Genomic DNA, 13,550 nt, shown 5'->3' with positions numbered 1-13,550 from the left:
TTGAAAACTCCCATGAAATTCTCAATCAATAGTATGAGACCTTCAGACATGTTAAGGGAGAGATCTTGACTCAACAATTTGGAAGATTCACATGTCTGATTAGTGAATTAAAATTGGTAAACAATGAATTTTCAAATTCCACTTTGTGCAATAGGTTTCTTAGATCACTACCTGAAAAGTGGGACATAACTGCCATTGGTTTGAGAACAACACCAGGATTCAAGGACACGACCTTGACCCAACTTCATGGTAAGTTCTTAACATTTGAAATATAGCTTATCCAAATGAAGAAACTCCAAGAAACTAGAAAAGTGTCTGATGACTAGGTCTTTGGCAACACAACACTTTTGAGTCAAGAAGAATCGTCATCTGAAATAGTAAATGATAAGGGTTATAATCATTTCATTGACATATCCATTTGAATTAACCCTGATCAATACTCTCCAAACTTTGCTTTTACAACAAATGGCGATGGTCAAAGTTTTGATAACCTATCTTTTGTTCTTGATGACTTACAACATATTGATCCCAGTAACTTAGAGGAAATTGACATTTTGCATCAATTAGCCCTACTCAGTGTTAGAACAAACAACTTCTACAAAAGAATTGGTAGGAAGTATTCAGGGTTAAATGGAAGGTCAAGGGTAAGGTTGGATAAATCCAAGATAAAATGTTATAAGTGTAATAGATTGGATCATTTTGCTAGGGAGTGCAGAAGTCAGTCAAGTAATTCTACACCCATGATAACCTACCCAAATCAAAGACCTCAATCTAGCAATCAACAACACTTTTATCAAAATTCCCAAAATACCCTTGGGCCAAATATTCAAAACACTGTACATTTTGCTCAATCTGTAAACCATGTCCCTGTACAGTATGTCCAAACTACTGTTCCTCAAGTCCAATATGTTCAAGTACCAGTTTCACATATTCAGGCACCACCAACTACACCAGCCCCTGCACCTACAGAGGTCAAACAACAAAGTTTCTTTACTCAAGGCTGTGTTGATGGAGTAATTTACCTGAAGAACTCACAGATGGAAATTTTGCCCTCATGGCAAAACCTATAAAGGAATCTGTGAATTTTTATCTCATGGCACTTGAATCTATTGAAGAAGAAGAAAATGAGCTTGAAGAAGAAATGATTGAGACTGAGGCTTCAAATGATGATGTTGAGAAGGTAGTCAACTTAGTACAAACACTTGTTTGTGAAAAGGTTGATGGAGAGGTTGTGATAAACAATGATCCCTCGAATCCCAATGAAAGTAATTGTGCCTTGATGGCTGCTACTGTAACACCCCGACCACGTGGAACTTGTGATGGATGTCACACCCGCTCATAGGCGGAAGCGCAAGGTGTGATCGTGATTGATTCTCATTGCATACGATAAAGTAAACATACTAAATGAATAAAACAAACTCCACATGCCATTGTCATAATAGTTTCAAAACACAACACAACACACGGTTAAGTATATTGTTTATAACCCTTTGAATGAAAACAAGTTTTCAAAATGTCATACAACATAATGCAAATTTTTAAAGTTCAAGGTTTAAAAGATAGCTTAGTGAATTAAAATTGGTAAACAGGTTTTCAAAATGTCAGACATGTTAAGGGAGAGATCTTGACTCAACAATTTGGAAGATTCACATGTCTGATTAGTGAATTAAAATTGTTAAACAAAGAATTTTCAAATTCCACTTTGTGCAATAGGTTTCTTAAATCACTACCTGAAAAGTGGGACATAACTGTCATTGGTATGAGAACAACATCAGGATTCAAGGACACGACTGTGACAACCGGTAATTTACGCGCTTAATTATGTGATTAACAAGCGATTAGCGCGACAGTAAATAGTGTTTACAGCACAGATTAACTTAATTAGGTCTCTGTAGTGCCTAGGAACGCTTATTCGACTATAAAGTGCGCGTATGGTGATTTACGGGAAATCTGCTGAATATTACGCAACAACGAACTGATGTCGTGCAAGATATTGACAACGCCGACAAATATTAAATTTTTACGATATATTCCAGCTTCGTAATTAAATTTTAGCAATTACGGTCGAAACCGGATTGAAAAGCGGACCAAAGACGGCAACGATATAATTTTTCACGATTTTTACGCAATCGACTAACGAGGACGTCCAACATCGAATACATATACTATTTTATCTATTTTAAACCAAGAATTATGATTCACGATATTTTTACGATAATCAGGTTATAATAACGGGTTTCGTAGGAACGAGCGGGCCACTTATACATGAGATGGGCTTGTGGGCCCTAGGTCCAAGCCCGAAACCCACAAGCCTAAACCTATACATAATAGGCAAAATCTCTACAATATCTAATGAAATCCCTACATAACCTCCATAAGATCTCTATGATCTTTGCACACAAGACATAAGAAATTGACACTAGGCAATACCCACAAAAATGACTATAAAACCATACCTCCTTTCCTTATACACTCACACAAACCACATAAATTTACTGCCAAACACCCTCTACATTACTCCCCTTCTCTATTACATAAACCAAACATCCTCACAATCACACTCCTCTCTCTCTCTCGATACACACCCACACCAAAAAAATGGAACCCCTAATCTTCTTCCAAATAAGGGGGTGTTTGGCCTAGCTTTTTTTAAAAAAGCTTATAGCTTTTTTAGCTTTTTTTACAAAATAAGCTTCATTTGGTGTTTGTTTTAGCTTTTTAAACTTATGCTTATTAGCTTATATAAGCTAATTTGAATAAGCTTATTTGAACATGGTTTTTAAGCTTATTTGAAGAATGATAGAAAATAAGCTATAAGCTAATCCAAACACTTAAAAAGAGCTTATCAAATAATAGAAAATAAGCTATAAGCTACTTTAAAATATAAGCATAAGCCAAAAAATAAAACTAGGCCAAACACCCCCTAAGTAGCAGACCTCAAAGTTCCTTCCCTCTCTCTCTCGATCCCTCTCCGGTGAAGACCACAGCCGGACCAACGACCCCTCCGGTCATCATTATTGCCGGCGACAAGCACAGCAACAACACCCCCTGTTAATGATTCAACGGCCGGCCACCTCGCTTGGGTGGTGGCGCTCGACGGCGGCGACGGTAACGAGAGAGAGAGAGCTGAAGAGATGAGAGAGAAGCGGAGGCGGAGCAGCGCCGCCGCTCATGGCGGCGGCAGGGGCAGTGAAGGTGGTTGGTTCCGACGAGAATCCGATAAAGCCCCCCCCTCGGTTTCATCTCCGGCGGCGACACATCGAAGGAAAGAGAGAGAATCGGTGTTGGTGGTGACTGGTGGTTCTCGTCTCGGACCGGTGGTCCTAGCTTCGGACCGTCGGGTTTCACGACGACGCTGAAGATGATGACAGAGGATGGATGATAAGGATGGTGCTGAAGATGTCGGTGGTGGTCCGACGCGGTGACCGGCGCTGACTGTGGTCCGACAGCCGCTGATACCCGGTAAGCACTCACCTCGGTTCCTAAATCCCTTTTACGTTTTTGATTTATGACTGATGATGATGAGTGTTGTTGCTGTTGTTATTGATGTTGGCGCTGGTGGCCGAGGCCAGTGCCAGCGACATCAGCTGAAGTGATGAAGCTATTCAGATGGTTTCGAGTCTAGATTGGGTTACGTTTCATTGTTCAGGTCAACAGCTCGGGTCAACGGTCACAGACTAGTCAACTCGGTCAACCCGAGTCGACTCAGTAAACTCAGCAAGTTGACTCGGTTAGCTCGGCTTTCGACACGAGAAGATGGTAAAGACTTTACGGCGCGAATACATATTTACGTTAATTATATGTTTTTTTTTGTTACGAGCTCGAACCGATTCGAATTAGTATCTAGTTATATTTCGCCATTTTTATGAAAATTTCAGATATAAGTGATTGAATCTTGTTGAATTTTTGAATAATAACGACAACTTGCGTTATCGGGGCCGTCCAAAAACAGAGGAAACTCTACCCGTTTTTCAAGAAAAATCCGTAAACACGACACGTATTATATTTCAAAAACGACACTTAATGGAATTCGAGTTTATAATATTTCAAACCTTAATATTTCCAAACGCTTTTACAAATAAATATAATGTTATATTTATTTCGAACTTCGTTAACTCGTATCCTTTTCTAAAAAAAAAATACAGATTATGTATTTATTTCGAACATCAAACAATACGAAATCGTTTCGTAAAAATAAATATAATTTATATTTATTTCAAAAATCGAACAATACGAGATTGTTTCATAGAACAAATATAGTTATATATTTGTTTCAAATAGCATACTACACGACCTCTTTTTGTAAAAATAAATATAGATTATATTTATTTTCAAACGACAAACAACACGACTTTTTTTTTATAAAAATAAATATAGTTGTATATTTATTTTCAAATACAACTCGCCGATTCTTTTGTAGAATGAGTATGACTCTTTTATATTTATATCAAACGCCTAAACGGCATATACATTCGACATATAGTATACGAGATTTAACGAGTATAACTTAGTCATTACTATTAAGTTATCAACAAACCGTTGAACCAACGATTCGGTAGAGCTCGGTAACACGTAGATTTGTTACCACAAAAATTAGAAACTTATAAGATATTCCATGTTAGGAATATTGTAGAATGCACGCTAGCGAGTCTCGTCTTGGAAACGACATCACAAAGTCATATATAGCTAGCTTTGCACAGGAATATTCAGGTGAGTTCATAACCCCACCTTTTCACTGTTTTACATTTTTCTAAATGTTTTCGGGGTGGAAAGACATGCACTTTTTGCAAAGCATACAAGAATTACATATTTCTAAACCATTTTACAAGCAAATTTTAAACTGACACAAATGGTTTACGAAAAGCTTATGTTTTTATACCTGTTTATCAAACAAGCGTATCTTGCGAAATATGCATACACACGAATTCTAGTTTTCTAAACTACGGAAAAATACAAGATACAAATGTTACAATGTTTACAAATGGTATGATACAAAAACAAGAAGCACACTTGGTGAGAACGAGTACCAAGTGTGATGTGATATAAGAATACAAGAAGCGCACTTGGTGAGAACGAGAACCAAGTATGATGCGTTATGAGGAATGATACGAGAAATCGTGTCACGAATAGGGTACATAAGCACCATTAGTCAACAATATACCTAGACCGCAGAATAAAAGGTTAGATCTAACGGGTGTCGGGCAGCCACACTCTCGGTGAGGACGAGTACCGAGTAGTGCTTTTGTGTCTCAGTATATGCCAAATAGAAAAATGCCTAAGGTTTGGTGACTTCCTATGTCGTGTCACATGTTAATGGCCTTGCAACCCATTAACAACCCTGATACTTACAAGAATACTTTGTATACATAAAAATGAGAAAAATGCCCGGATAGTCCCTGTGGTTTTGCCTTTTTTCACCTATAGTCCCCAACTTTCTAAAACTACCTGAATAGTCCCAAAGTTTTCATTTTTTGTTCCCGGATAGTCCCTGGGTCTAACTTCAGTTACTTTTCTCTGTTAAAATGATGTGAAATGACAAAAATACCCTTTCCTTAAAAGGCCAAACCATAGGGACTATCCGGACATCTTCTTTATTTTTATTTATAAAACTCCACCACCACACTTCATCTTCAACCTCCACCCTCTTCATCTCCAACCTCCACCCACCATCACCCTCCTCCACACTTCATCCCTTTGCTCAAACTGAACCGCCCCTACATCCCCATACCTAACATCACAATTTCAACTCTCTAACAATAAGTATCCACAGATCTTTACACAAACAATACCTAATTATTCAACAACGAATCAATACAACAGAAAGTTCTCAAATTCTCACAAAATCGCAAAATTCGAAACCCTAACAGTTCAACATACTGATTGTGTAGCGTGTTTCAGCTGATTTCTCGCAACAACAACAGAAGAAATCAAAGATGAACTGACCGGTGAGTATGCAGTTAAACTCGCAACGAATCGGTTGAATTTCTGGTGCAGTTGTGAAGATAATCGTTCGATTGATTTGCAAACACACACACACAGAGTAATGATTTTTTTAACTTTTGTTATCGGGAGATAGATACAGGTAGTGTGGAGGAGGGTGATGGTGGGTGGAGGTTGAAGATGAAGAGGGTGGAGGTTGAAGATGAAGTGTGGTGGTGAGGTTTTATAAATAAAAATGAAGAACATGCCCGGATAGTCCCTATGGTTTGGCCTTTTAAGAAAAAGGGTATTTTTGTCATTTCACATCATTTTAACAGAGAAAAGTAACTGAAGTTAGATCCAGGGACTATCCGGGAACAAAAAATGAAAACTTGGGGACTATTCAGGTAGTTTTAGAAAGTTGGGGACTATAGGTGAAAAAAGGCGAAACCACAGGGACTATCCGGGCATTTTTCTCCATAAAAATTCATACCATACTAATACTTGAATTAAACTTGAGTACGTGGGGTACTCAAGAAAACGGGAATTATACTTGAGTACGTGGGGTACTCGAGAGAAACGTGATTTATACATGACACCAATTATGTTTTCATACAAAGTTTCTGTATAACATGACAAGAAAATGATTTTAGATTCGTTTTCTCAAATACTTCAAAAATCGGTTATTTAAAAAGATTTATTTCAAATCTTTTCCAAAACAAACTATGAACACGCTTAACTTTATGTTGATTTTTCGCATGTTTCTTTCTCAGGTTGCAATTCTAAGACAAGGCACAGTTGGAATAGGAGAACCATGTGGAGTCGAGTACTTAGTGGCGTTCATTTTCTAGAAGTCTTAACTTATTTGCTTCCGCTGTGCAATGAAGATACCAGTCCACTCACGCCAATGCTCTGATAATTTCGGGGTGTGACAGATTGGTATCAGAGCTATAGGTTTCAGCGAATAGGGTTTCCTGTAGGAATACCTAGGCTCTAACCTCACTTTACCCTGGGAACTTAGAATATTAAAACCTGAATACATACAGAACGCATAGTACTCGAATATGGTCTCCAACCGTTGCCGAAAAACAAAAAGTCAAAATTTTGCTTTCAAACATACGCTAAAGTGGTGTTTTACACACGGTACATAAAAACAATTACATACAGTACACGAAACCCTGAGAGTTTAGGAAACATGCATTTAAGACCTTCGGAAACTCATGAAGTTCATCAAAGGTCATCACGTAGGAATTGCGAATATTAACTCGGGCACACACTATTATTCGTATTGTCTACGATATTTTGACTTCCCAAGCAGGCATCCTACGCATAACTGTAACGCCCTGCTTTTTCATACTTTCCATAATTAGAAAGCTCGCCTTGTAATGCTATTTTTGGAAATCTTGTATTATTGTAGTCGTCTTTTCGTTGTAAAATCCGAGACTTGGATCATAAATAAAATTCGTATTTCTTTAAATTCATCATCTACATATTCATACATGTTCATACGTTCGAATTCATTGTACATCGAATCCTTATTTGTAATTCATACTTATACTTATTCACGATGCATGTCCATGCTTGTCCTTATATTGTTGATACCTAAAAACCCCTAATAATATGCTTATTTATACAACGGTTAATCATCTAATATGTGACATATACTTGTCACTTACAAACATGTTACATACTTGTACATTACACTTTTTACCTAGTTAAATCATGTTTTATTTCATATTTCACCTTGTTACAAGTTAGGGGAAACATTGTTGCATATTATTACACAACTTAATTAACAAAATTACTCATTATAATGTTTTAAAAAAATAAAAAAAATAAAGAAATATGGCAGCCCCAATTCAGCAAAATTCAGCTCCATATAGTTGGGTTTTGTGGGCTAGTTTCAAGGTGTAACCCCTTCTAAACACTTCCAAAGCGCAACCCATTGAAACCCTAATCCTCCCCCCTATAAATACCACTTATAACCAGCCTCCCTACCACTTTTGCAACACTAAAAACTCTCAAAACATCCTCCAAACCGTAGCTGAAAGCAAAGGTTCGAGCAGATTGACACCCCTTCACGAAAATGAGCATAACTCACTCAATTCTTATCCGATTCACTTGATTCTTTTTCCTACTTGCTTGGATAATCATGGGGTTCGATTCCTAGACTTTTCCTTGGAGAAATCAGACCTGGAAATGCCCCGAAATAGTCCATAAACTTTCTGTTTGTTTTTATGTTCATCAAAAACTTGTTTAAGCCTATGCAACTTGTGTCAAACACAACTCAAGCCAATGTCCTAATGCTTACAACCCCTCTTATGGTTGGTTAAGCTTAAAAACATGGTTGAGACATCCAAATCAGGGGTTAAAACCTCATAAACTTTCTGTTTTAATTAGGGTTTTACCCACAAGTAGTGTTCGAGTATGAAGCTTGATGAATGTGTGATGGTTGGACTAGCTTGGGCTATCCTTCATAAGAATCCACTCATTACTTGATGTTTTCTATAGATTAGTTGTTGTAATTACCTTAATACTTGTATGTTCATGACCCTCCTTGTTGTTTATAACAACAAGTGTAGTGGTGAACAATAGAGGTGCCTAAATGGAAGCTTGTTCTTCCTACCTCATGTATGTACTCTATAACACAAAGAGGTGCCTAAATGGAGACATTAATCTCCTACCTCATGCTTGAATCATAAGACTTGTAATCTATATAATATCTAAGCTATTCTATATACATATATACCTAAGTAACTAAACTTGATGATAACTTAATAGTTACTTGTCAAGAATATGTTACATCATCTATGACCATGCTCTTGTTACGACTCTAATGGACCTTTGAATCCATGAAATCATACCAACTCTTTTGAGTTATAATAGTGTCAAGAACAAGGGTTATGTGTACAAGATGATTATTTTTACTTATGTTATTTTCTATACAACTTAAACTCCGAATCTATAATCTTCCGTAAACGCCAAACTCACACACCTTGTTTGCCTCGTGTAGAAGGACAAGGTGCTCCGAATTAATCCATCCACCAACTCACTCGCGGGATTTCAAGTAGGAAAGCTTGCAACCACCGTGAGTATACTCGCAACCCCCCTTTTTATGTTTACCACTTTTTGGGGTGTAACATGTTTTACTATTAAACTACACTTAAACTTATTCTTTATGCAATGCACAAAACAATCCTTATACATGAATACTATGCTATGATACTTGATGCTTACGTGGACCATACTTATGTGATATGTTTTAGTCATTAGCTCTCACGAGCCTCCCTTCGACATGTATAGCGCTATAGGAGTAACGCACCGCCCCCCTTAAACTTGGGTCATGTTGAATTAATTAAACTTTCTTGCGTAAACAGAGATTGGCTAGAAATATTGCATGCCACGCTAGGTTGATCTCGTATAGACTAAGTTGCCATGTGGATTCGTTTTAAACTTTTAAACTTATACTTGTACTTATGCTTAAACTTGTATACTCGCCTTTACTTTTGCATTGAATTGTATTTTAAACATGTTACAGGTTGATGATGATGATGCTATGAAAAGAAGTAGCGTTGATGCCTAGATACACATTTAGATGTTTAGGTTTGATATGTTGTATCAATTTTGCTTGTGTTGTCATGTACTTCTTTTGAACTTGTTGTATTTGAATTTCTTGTAATGTTGACAATTTACTTTATGAAATGAAATCGGATTATTAAAATATTGTCACAAATAGCGTTATGATGTCTCTAGCAATCTTCACACTTCGTCTCATCCCGATGTTTCCGCCATTGGTTGGGGTGTGACAGATTGGTATCAGAGCCATAACTATAGGGAATTAGGAAAAGTATGAATGCTTTAACCTAGTCTATAGTTCTAGAGCTTTATTCGTATGTTTTACTTGAAATTACTAGCATGCTATCTTATTTGCTTTTATTTATTCTCTTTTGATCTTGTAAGCATATGTGTCACTTGTGGGTTAACACTTAACATGCTATACTTGATTTTATTATGTGTTAATACTTGTTTCTTCATTTTATCCTTTATGTGTGTTCTTGACATACTTTTTATGCGTTAATATTCGTTTCATCATTTCACTTTTATTGTGATGTTCTTGACATGTTATACTTGTTTGTTTAATCTTTAATATACACTTTTCCTCACGCGTTTTACTCGATTATTCTAAATCCGACAACACACATATTACACAAACGAGACGAGTTCACCAAAATAGGCGTGAAACCCATAATTTGGTGAACAACTCTCAATCCATCCACTTTCCTTTTCTTTTTACACGAAATTCACCATCAAGTTAGGAGTGAAATCCTCACCTTGATGGAGAAGTTCAAATTTCAAATTCTAGTGGACCCTCGTCAAAGTGTTGAAATTAAATTTTGACCCGACGAGTACCAACCACACTTAGGATACGAAACCGTCAAGTTAGGGGTGAAACCCGCACCTTGGCGACTAGTTCCACTCCTTGATTTTTTTCATAAATCCCGCCAAGTCTCGAAATTTCGATTGATTTGGGACATGTAGTAACCGGAAGGGTAAATACCGTTAACCGACTTGTCGGCGAGAGTATTTTACCTATTAGGCCAAAGCATGCTCCTCAAATTCAAAAGACTTTTCGACCACTTTGGTTAGTCAAAGTTCCGTTTGGAACACTCCAAACTTTGGTCAAACATGTGTTTCTATTATTTATTTATACGATGCAATCTTTCAAACTCGAGTTTACTTTCGATTTCTCTTTTCACACACACAACATATTGAACCTTTTCCATTACATTTATACATATGCATGATTTCATATAATTTAAATTCGTTTTCCTTGTAACGACAAGTGGAGAAATATCATCGAGATGGGAGTGACTTCCTTACCTTGACGATTAGCTCCACTCCCTTTTCCTTAAAACGACCTCACCAACGAGTTAGGGGTGATTCCCTAACTTAGGTGACCGTTACCAAAACTTCTCTTTCGAAACATCTTATTATGCAAACTCGATCATACTTTATACCCAAATTGTTTAATGTTATTTAAAAATACCCACTCATACAGATTTCGAAATACATTGTTTTATCAAACGTACTTTTTATTCTACAATCTATTTTCACTCAACTCATATACGCGAAATTCATAATCATGTCTTAAAACGTTTTATTGCTCGAACTTCAAAACCTTACGAAATGCTACCTATCAATTTAATCGGTTCAATGAAACTCTTGCCCATGAACTTCATATTCGACTTAATCACTAAAACACGCCCACCTTCTACTTTTAATCAAAATCCAACCAACCTTTCCCGAATACTTATAAGATCTTATAGAAGTTATATGATTGTTTTACCAAATACCCTTTCCAACACCAACAAATCAATTGTTATTTTATTTTTATTTCTAAGTCCTTTTGCTAAATTTCCCTTCTAAAGATCCTAGTTTTCACAAGGACCTCCTAAATTCATAATTTCTTATTTGATGAAACGAACTTACTTTTTAACGAAAACATTTTTCCTACACCAATTTACAAAACACGCGGGCAAGAAGTCTTCATGGGAACCGACAATCTTTGACTTACATAATTTTTTTTTTAACAAAAGTAGCATTTCAATCATTACAAAAATACATTATGCTTAACCAATTAGTACTTTATATCCTCTTACATACACAACTATATTCTACCCTTTCAACCAAGGTCAACCTAATTTTGATTCGATAAACTCAATGTTTCATTTAAACAACTATACATGCATATCATCGTACACATTTTGGTCGATACCTCGCGATAACATCATTTATATCATTCGTATTTACATACTCGACCTTTTGAATGTTTTATACACTTAGATCCGTGGTGTCCCAACAAACACTATTTACGCAATATTTATTTTTCATACCTACACCTATGTTCATACGTCTTATGCTTGTACTTATACGCATACTACTTATACGTTTTACGCTTCTACTTGTACACATACTACTTACACGTTTTATGTTTATGCTCATACATACATGTGTATTCATACTTAAACTTATGCTCATACTTTCATCCTTACTCATGATTCATACATTCGTACCTATACGCGAGCGCAACCCGAGGGATTCGCTTGCGTGGGTCCCACACATACTTAAACATGGACTTGCTTATATACTACATTCTTGTACGTACACATTCTAAATTTTTTTTATGTATACCCCGATTCATACACAACTAGTACAAGCTATGCGGATCATGCGACGATCAAAATAATCACGGGTGCACACGGGATTATAGTGATAGGCGTATGAGAACCATAGAGTATGCTACTGTGTATGGTAATACACGGAACGTAACATGACACCGAAGACGAAACGGACGTAACATGGTCAAAACATGGTGGATACGCCGCTGGTACTTCCTATATATAAGTGTTTTCACCATGTTACCAAACTTTCGTAAAACGTGCCATGAGAAATTCAGTGTTTTACAGACCTTTTGGACCTAATACAAGCTTTAAACAACTCACAAACGCATCATATCCGATTATCCATGCCGAGACTTCATCTTTAACACGCTACTTTCGTCTATCTAATACTTATATCATTCATATACTTGCATTCATTTAGTGTCAATTGTTCACCCCATACTCCTATTATTCTCCATTATCCTTTCTTTCATATGAACCCCGTTCACATTCAAACTTATTTAAACTCCTTTGCCTATGCGCACGCATACCCGTTTTACCTATGCATAAACGCCTCAACCCATTTTAGTCAAACAAATTCCTATCCTATCGTTCTTCAAAATTTCGTACTTTTCTAAACGTTTCAAAACTCCCAAGTCTCGATTCTTTTAGCCAAAATGCTTTTTCTCCAAGGTCTTCCTCTTGAATAAATTTCGGGACGAAATTTCCTAAAGGAGGGGAGACTGTAACGCCCTGCTTTTTCATACTTTCCATAATTAGAAAGCTCGCCTTGTAATGCTATTTTTGGAAATCTTGTATTATTGTAGTCGTCTTTTCATTGTAAAATCCGAGACTTGGATCATAAATAAAATTCGTATTTCTTTAAATTCATCATCTACATATTCATACATGTTCATACGTTCGAATTCATTGTACATCGAATCCTTATTTGTAATTCATACTTATACTTATTCACGATGCATGTCCATGCTTGTCCTTATATTGTTGATACCTAAAAACCCCTAATAATATGCTTATTTATACAACGGCTAATCATCTAATATGTGACATATACTTGTCACTTACAAACATGTTACATACTTGTACATTACACTTTTTACCTAGTTAAATCATGTTTTATTTCATATTTCACCTTGTTACAAGTTAGGGGAAACATTGTTGCATATTATTACACAACTTAATTAACAAAATTACTCATTATAATGTTTTAAAAAAATAAAAAAATAAAGAAATATGGCAGCCATAATTCAGCAAAATTCAGCCCCATATAGTTGGGTTTTGTGGGCTAGTTTCAAGGTGTAACCCCTTCTAAACACTTCCAAAGCCCAACCCATTGAAACCTGTGACACCTGTGTCACTTCAGCCATCAGACAAATACCAAACCAGTGAAATATTGTATTTCATACTTTGGATTTGTATAAACATGTGTATCATTTGCACATATCAACT

At 36.4% G+C, this 13,550-nt stretch overlaps 1 long non-coding RNA gene across 1 annotated transcript; it reads left to right on the top strand.

The window, feature by feature from the left end:
• Window positions 1-2,495: 2,495 nt before the first annotated feature.
• Window positions 2,496-3,903, top strand: LOC110885061. The gene is made up of 2 exons (XR_002561855.2): window positions 2,496-3,462; window positions 3,573-3,903. It is a non-coding gene; the product is annotated as an uncharacterized LOC110885061 (long non-coding RNA).
• The last annotated feature ends 9,647 nt before the right edge of the window (window positions 3,904-13,550 follow it).

This window comes from Helianthus annuus, chromosome 10 (genome assembly GCF_002127325.2).
Source record: "Helianthus annuus cultivar XRQ/B chromosome 10, HanXRQr2.0-SUNRISE, whole genome shotgun sequence".
Taxonomy (NCBI): domain Eukaryota; kingdom Viridiplantae; phylum Streptophyta; class Magnoliopsida; order Asterales; family Asteraceae; genus Helianthus; species Helianthus annuus.
Note: the sequence above shows the minus strand (reverse complement) of the source record. Positions and strands in the feature narration are given on the sequence as shown.